The sequence below is a fragment of the Anguilla rostrata genome, chromosome 18 (genome assembly GCF_018555375.3).
Source record: "Anguilla rostrata isolate EN2019 chromosome 18, ASM1855537v3, whole genome shotgun sequence".
Classification (NCBI taxonomy): Eukaryota; Metazoa; Chordata; class Actinopteri; order Anguilliformes; family Anguillidae; genus Anguilla; species Anguilla rostrata.
The window spans coordinates 4422937-4431628 of record NC_057950.1 but is presented as its reverse complement, the minus strand read 5'-3'; positions in this window follow the sequence as shown (position 1 = coordinate 4431628).

Below are 8692 nucleotides of genomic sequence, written 5' to 3'. Positions count from 1 at the left end.
TTTACAACAACAGTTCCCATACCTTCCAGGCCCAGGACCAACACATACACCTCAAAAACATTTTCCTCTGAAACTGGAAAATGGATCCTCTACCAACCTCTCAAGGATAAACCTGCTCTTTCTTTTGTCTTAGTCTCTTTAACCCGTGGTCTGTCTCTATATGTCTGTGAAGCCAGGTTGCCAAGGACAACTCCATATATAGAAATGTGTAGTGCACATGCTTTTAAGTTCTACAGGAGACCAGACTTCGTCTACACAAACGCCTGGTCTGTACACATTTATCCTTACGGGCGTTTGACATGTCTGCTTAGGCCAAGCCCGTATGTGTTGCCATCCACCCGGTAGGAGTCTGTAGTTTAACTTTTTCACTTAGCAAGTGCCAAAGAATGTAAACTGATTTTATTACCTTCAGCCGTGCTGTGTTTCATCCTATCCTTCTCAGGGATGGCAGTTCTGTATCGATGGTGGCAAGGTTATTTCCTCTGGCTACTGCCCTCTGCTGGTTGTAAAGAGTATCAGAGGGAGTAAACTAACAGCAAGGGAACAAAACGAAGGCAAACGATTCACAATAGTTAGAGTCTAAGAGCTCAAGCTTCAGAGTTCAAAGATTTATGAAAAGTCTTTATCCATATCCAGAATGCTTTCAAATTGTCAGATTTGTGGGGTGAGGCAATGAAATATTATTTATTCCGCTTGGTTTAATTTTAAAGATAAACAATTTCACATTGCCGGTGTTTTCTGACATTGCGAAAACGGAGCAGAGCGTAGCACTGTAAAAACCTACAGCTGTGCTGATAAGACTCTGTCACTACCCAAGTCTATGAAGTGTGATGTAACAAATTTACAAGCTTATAGCACACACTACAACATTTTACATGAATAAGCTGGTATACATGATCGTAAGACTGCTCAATCAACGCATGCTACCAATCGAACTGATTTTAAGTCTACAATCAGTAAAATTATCTTTGAATTTGATACATCACATTTATTACCAACATTATAATAAAAAACAAACAGTAGCATGAATCAAATAGAAACATAAAGGAGGAAAGTGAGTTCCAAGTTCGCGAGTGTGGGTGCATTAAGGTCTCAGTGGGTAGGAACCACCTGAAGTGGTGGTTTGTCAGGTCACGGATTGTAGGCCATTCAGCCATTTTGTGGGCTCTTGATGGAAAAGTGGTCAGACCAAGTGGAGCGGCCACTGGAAGCAGAGCACCGCAGTGCCCTAACTGGGCTGTAGGCTCGGACCGGTAAAAGGGAGCTGGGCCTCTGACAACCCATTAAAGCCACCACTGGGGTTTTAGACCCTAATACGGGCAGCAGTCGGGAGAGACAACGGACAGACATGAGGAGAGGTGACGCGTGCGTATCTCCAACAAAGCAACGAGTAAAGAAAGTTAATAACAAACAAAAAAAGTAAATTGTGTACCTGCAGGGATGCCTATATACTGTGAGCTCCTTAATATTTGGGTCAAAGATTTTTTTTCTTTTGATTTGGCTCTGTACTTCACAATTTTTGATTTGTTTGATTTGTAATCAAACAATTTACATGCGGTTAAAGTGCACATTCTCAGCTTTTATTTAAAAGTGTTTTTGTATGTACACCCCCCGTTTGAGGGCACCCTCTTTGGGACATATTCATATTATGCAAATTAAAGTAATCCTGTTTTGTACTTGGCCTACCTCTCACTTTGTGATTACTGAGCTCACCAGTGCTCTCTCTCTTCTTAATGATGTTCCAAACAGTTGATTTTGGTTTGACTTGTGTCTCCTTTTTTTCCGTGTTTTTCAACCTCATAATGGCTCCTTTGACTTTCATTGGCACATCTTTGGTCCTCATGTCAACAAACACCAATAACAGACCACAACGAAAAGCCTAGAATCAAGAGGAGACACTGAAAGCTGTCTTGTACCTGAACTGTGGAATTGAACACACCTGACTTATCAGAGACAGTTATGAACCAATTTGTCCCAAGCATTGTGGTGCCCTGAAATGGGGGGGACTATGTATAAAAAGTGCTGTAATTTCTACATGGTGAAACCATGATGTATAAAAGTACCCTTTACGAACGTACTGAGCTGAGAAGCTGAGAATCTGCACTTTAACTACATGTTGTGAATAGTTTGATTGCTAATCAGAATCAGAATCAGAAACAGGTTTATTGCCAAGTACGTTTTCACGTACAAGGAATTTGCTTTGGTCTGGTGATGCATAACAATAAACAATAAAAATAAAAAACAATAAAAGCTAATCTAAAATTGTGAAGTACAGAGCCCAATCAAGAAAAAAAAAAGTTTTTGTCCCAAATATTATGGAGCTCGCTGTATGTGGCTCTAAGAGTAACAATCGGAGCACATGCAGCCTGCCTGCACCAGCTAAACGGAAAGTCACTGTCCACCTCGGCTGGGGTACTGCAGAGTCCACTGCAGGACTGTGTTCTGGGAACTGAGACAGAACACATAAAACATAAAAATTCAATCTATTGTTCCTATTGATAAATTTGCGTTTCAGCATTTTTTGTGCCAGTATTCATGGTACGCCATGGATTCTCTCATCCCATATCGCTTTATTGGAGGACCGACCTGCTAGTCTGGGCTCTCCTGAATTTACTGAGGGTTTTTGTTTGGACGTGCCCACAAAATCATTTCTCAAAAGGTGGCACAAACTGGCTCACAAAGAGAAGCCGCTGAAATTTTTTTTTTGGTCAGTGTGAGCATCAGAAAAATATTAGTGGCAGGGTTTTTAATTGTGTCAGATCCACACAATCCCTTCTTTTCCTGTTTCCCTTTCAAACTCCTCCCCAAACTTAAGCATGAGAAAGGGCAGTTATAGTTAAAGAGCGACTTCAGATTCGTTAATTCCCCGTTGTTATGTTTTGACTAACGCAAGTGTGAGGGTGGGCTGTGCTCGTCTGCGATGACTCACGGTCCGAGGGAGGAACAGACAACCGGCCTGGAAATCTCACGCGGATGTGTGTGTGTGTGTGCGTCCACAGCCTGGTAACCAAGGCTACGTGCACACACTCCGCCCCCTCCCGCCAGCCCACCCGGTCTAAACCCGCCTCCGAGTACGAGATGACGTAATGCCGTGACATAACCAGTGATCATCAATGACCAGTTCCTAAAGGGCACTAATTATATGTAGATTAGCACCATCGTTCTTGTGGTAACCATACATACAGCGCTGTGAAAATTATTGCATATTTATCACTAAATATTTCAGATCTTTTGACAGAATGTATTATCAGGCAAAGGCAAACTGAGCAAACGCAAAACATATTTTTAAAACGATTATTTCATTTATTTAATGAAAAAATTTACCGAACACGCATATCACGCATGTACAAAAAGTAGTTGCCCCCTTAGTTACTCAGTCAACCAATTAACCAAATTTAATTGATAGAATCAATTGGTTGAACATACTGTAGCCAGGCTTGATTGCAGCGAGCCCAGTTGAACCTGCGTGAGGCACTTATATTGTGCCTTACCATCAGACTAAACTAATCACCACAGAGTTTCTACAAAAAAAAAAAAAAAAACACATGTAAATACCATGAAATGAAAGTTGATTGTCTGTACTCATACTGTCCTATTTATATCTTTTCATCTCAAATCCAAATGTCTTAAGTATATCGCAAAAAGAACCATTTTCAACCCTACCGTTACTGCTCTGTTGGAGGGCGCTGTGTGTTTGTTTGGTTCTCTATGTATAATGTAAGTACTTAAAAATAATTATTTGGATTGCACGGTCTTTAACACCTGCATAACCCATGTGGTGGTGGAATTAAGCCGTTTTTCACGATGAGGAAAAAATTGCACGGCGTGTGCAGTCGGGCTAGGCACTCAATGCCAGTGACGGGGGAAGCTGGCATTCCACCTTCAATTTCCCTGCGCATTAATTCCCTTCCGCTAAAAGACCGTCCATTTGGCCGTGAAGTGCTGCTTCGCGCTAGTCCTTCAGAGCTAATGGTTGATGGTCAGCACAAACACCATAACTGCGGCAGCTTGTGTCAGGCGGCAGGACTGCGTGGGTTCTCTTCACCTTCGCGAATGAGTGCCCAGGAGTCTTATGACTCTGGGCTAATGCAGTGCTTCAAACCGCGAGCTTTCTGAAAAAACTTCAACCCCCCGGTCTGCTGTTCAATGGAGCACGGCAAGCATGCTACGTACTGTATGTATGTATGCATGTATGTATGTATGCATGCATGCGTACTTTTATTATAGAGTATAGTCAATCCTGTGTCTAATATTTTTTTAATTCGTCGTCATCAAGGTGAAGGTCAACTAGGCTAGCTAGTAACGTCACCCAAGGATAACAGTTAGCTGGGGAAGTTGCTGTGGGAACGCCTTAATTAACGAATGTTCTCTGGAATACCATGCAAGCAGGCACACAGCTGACGTTAGCCAACTCGGTAGTTTAGCTAACTTCAGTGAAGGTGAAAGCCCTCACTTGGTTTTAAAGAAATTTAGATTTTGTGTGGTAGAACCATAATGCAGAAAAACGTTTTTTTTTTTTTGCTGGTGTCTTACAAAAGTCCACAGTGTATGTGCACTGGCTATACAGACGGGAAAAATAGGAAAAAATAATAATTTATACCAAATGCCTGTTCTATGTCAGGTACTGGCTGAAGGGCCAGACTAAGGGGGTTGACTCAGTGGTCTGAGTCAGTGAGTTTCTATGTAATGTAATCTAAATGTAATGTAGGCCTCTCTCAAAAGGCAATGTTACCCTTCCAGACTCTGACATTGATAGTTGGTTAACATGATAACAATTAAGCTATCCATCCGTAATTCAATACATTTTTCTCCACTCAAAAAAAGAATAATGTTCCAAGGGCATTCCTGCAATGTATCTTATGACTTACATTTACCGTACTGTATCCTAACAGACATTCACTTACCATACCGTATCCTAACAGACATTCACTTACCATACCCTATCCTAACAGACATTCACTTACTATACCGTATCCTAACAGACAATACATGCAAGGCAATACAAGGGTGCAGGGTGCCGTTAGTGTAAGGATTTAGTATTGTAGGCTGCCTAAATTGTTAATTTTGTGGCTCAGGCTAACCTGAGCTAAGAACGCTGCAGAAAGCACTTTGGTGTTTGAATGGTGTGTCCACAGCAGCTAGGACATGGTGGGCGGGCCATGGCCACATAAATAGTGTTCTGGCCGACCCATTTATCCACACACACCCAAATGTTATTCCAGTTCACGATTTCAGTCTCTCCCAGTCCGCATTTGTCCGCATTTGCAATCTCCCCCCCCCCCCCCCCCATGTGTGATCGCAATCTCCAGTCTCTTAAACTATGTTGCCATGTTAGGAACACCCTTGGTTCTGGTCCACCAGATTCTATGCAGGCCCGACTACTGCATATGAATGTTCTGGTCCATTAATGAGTAAATGCCCTTGATTAAATGGTCCATGTCTGATGTTTGAGAATGTTATTCCCCCAACACAGTGTAGGTACACAGCATGTGTCTTAACTGACATCGACTTTTTAACCTTGTTTAAACTGTGACTGTGTGGCTTGATTTGTTATTCAGTATTGTCTTTGCCGAGTATGAGTTTAATACATGAACTGATAGACAGGTAAGTGATTGGTATGAATAAATGAATTCAACTGAGTTTGTGTAGACAAAACAAAATGAGGCTTTCTTAACTTCAAAAGGCACTCCATTCAAAAAAGAAATAGAATTGGTTTGTTTTGCTGGGAAGATCAGAGGTTACCTTGCAGGAAATTACCACTGATCGCATTGATAGGCTACTTATTTCCATTATAAACAGCTTCACATATAATCACATACATCAGATGCTTACGATTCATTTCCTGGCACTTTTGGAACCTCTCCATCTGTTCCAATTCCCATAGTGAAGACGGCGGTCGTCCTTTTCAAAGTAACCACTGGGTGGCGACATTGTACCAGCCAGATCCCATTGTCTTCAAGGATAAGTGGCTGGCTGCTTGAACGCCACGGCCATCAATTTGCCCATCCTTCTAACTAGTTTCTCTTTGTTGTCCTCTTCTTTATGCCCGTGCTACGCTCACACAGCACTCGCTGCTATACATTATCATTTCATTTTTTAAAAATACTTAAAACCCTGAACGTACCGGCTGAATAACCCTCATCAAAAGAGCTTTCATAAAAAAAAAAACTTGAATGGAAAATGTATGTTCAATCAAGGGCAAACTGTCAGGGAAACACAAGAGGTAATGAGGTGAAGAACATCAATGTAATATTCTTAATTCTACTTAACTGTATACAGTTACTGAGTGTCTTTAAATATGTTATGCAGAGTGGATTGGTCTGAAGGTGACAGGCATTTGTGGGCTGTATTATGTAACTGCAATACAGGGGTCAAAGCCAATATCCATTGGTAAATTATTTACTTTAAGTACCTCCTAGGGTGTTGTGAAGCAAGGTCAGGATATGGTTGTGTTTTCATGTTAAGAATCTCATGAATGATCTGTTTGATGTGTTTTTCTAAAACCTCATACAGCTTTAGCTTTATGACATCCTTGACACAAACAGGCTTCTACAGACTGAGCAAGGACAGGTGTAATGTAAGGAATTTGTTTTGCAAGCATTTTATTATTTGATTTTTTTTTGTGTGTAACGATTTTCTCTCTGAGCCGGTGGTATGAGCAGGAGGGCCGTTCAGGTGTGTAAGACGGATTCCCTGAGAGCGGGCGGACATCTTTGGAGTATTCTTCTAAGTGCAGCTTCGAGACCTCAATCCTGAAACAAAGATAAATTGAGGCAGAGCGGGGGATTGATGGTCACTCAAATGCCACTGCGAATGGGCTAGCAGGCACTATGCAAAGCATAGTCATTACGCCCTCGTTTGTCAGAGAAATTCTTTTTTATTTGCACTAATTCCAAATGCATAAACAGACACGTGCACACACACACACACACACACAGACATACACATACCCACACACACACATGTACATACTGACCACAAACCGACTAGGAGATGAGGGAAGCTGTTGTAGTTGTTGTCATTGCAATAGAAGTGGTAGTCGTAGAAATAAATGCAGCCTGCTTCATATAGGGTTCATTTCTACCCATTTTATTGAAGCTTCACTTCATGTTTAAATATTGCATTTATGTTCAGTGAATGAAAAATTGCATGTGTTAATTTCAAAATGTCCTTACATTTCCTCTTCTGCTACGGGTTCCTTATGTCTTTGGGTGTGTTTTTTGTGTGATATTTAATAACCCCTTTGCATGCTCAAAAAGCATCACGCACTCTCCCTTTGGAAGGAAGCACATTTAAACCGTTTAGCTTTTTACAATTTTTTGAATTAGTGCTGATTTTCAGAAACTATGAGAATTACTGTGAGGTTTTACACCTCAGATGATTTTAATTATTCTTAAAATCATTCTTATTAGCTACATATAATATGATTGAATATGACTGGCAACTTTTTCAACTAGTCCAATCCTTTTTACTGTAATTTTTCTTATATGTTTCAAAAATGGATGCTTTACAACATTATTTTCTGTAGATTTTTCATTTTTAACATGGAAATAATATTGTTGTATAAAAGAAATCCAAAGGTTAAGTACTAATTAAATAATGTCCTCATAATTGTATCATTCATTTCCATTTCATTAATATAATTGCACATAAGAAAACAATGAATGCTTGACATATTTGCCTGAAACAGCAACAGCAATTGTAATCAGACCGTATTGCATATGATTATTCAGAACGAGGCTTAATTATGACCTAACCAGTGAAAGCAACACTGTGAAAAACAGAGCAGTTTGATTCTTTGAGTGCTTTTCTTATTTTTCTGATGTTCTGTGATTTTCCTACATTTTAGCCTAGGCTTTCACGCGCCAAAATATCCAGAACCCCACAATAAAACGAGTAAAACACTATCTCTTGACAACGGAGCTCAGCCCACACTTGAAAGTACATCACTGCCCTAAGAACAGGATGGAACTGGATTCTAGAGGGACCGTTCTTAACGGAGTTTTTTTAAAATATATATATTTCTACAAACGCTGTGTTTTTGTCATCGTTTGAACGAGGTTTTTACCCCACCGTGGCTGGTTCAGTATGGCGCGGACGCGCTATTACTTTTATTCGGACGGGCGGAAAGATGATGTGAAAGAAACAGCACTGCACGTGACTGAGGACCCCGGGAGAGTGTTGAGTTAGCGTAGCCTACGCACACTCTGTGGTGACGCCAAGAAGTCTTTGTAACGATCCACGCTTACTCCGTCTTCCCCAGAATTCTTAGGCTGGAGCTTCACGTTCACTATTGGCCAGGAAATAATTATTTTAAAGTGCATTTAGGGTAAATTCTTTTAACGCGGTAACTGGCTAACGTAATACAGTCTTCTCCTTTTTCTCGCATAGCATAAAATCTGCTCTTCTTTTTGAAGAAAGTACAGCCAAAAAAAAATCGAGTTAAATGTTTCCAACGTTTCGCACTGTTCAGGTGCTACTGTAGTGCGGCTTCCATATAGGCCGCTTGTTGGTGTCAGCGTGAGCAAGTTGTAGTCCTTTGTGGGCTCATAAACACCCAACCACAGCATTAAAGAAATGTGCTGCAGTATATTGTAAATATGTGCACCTTTGGGGCAATATAATGATAAAGGTATTTCACAGCATTTTATTATCATTTTTTCTATCTGAAAATAGCTTTTGTTGCTGTATA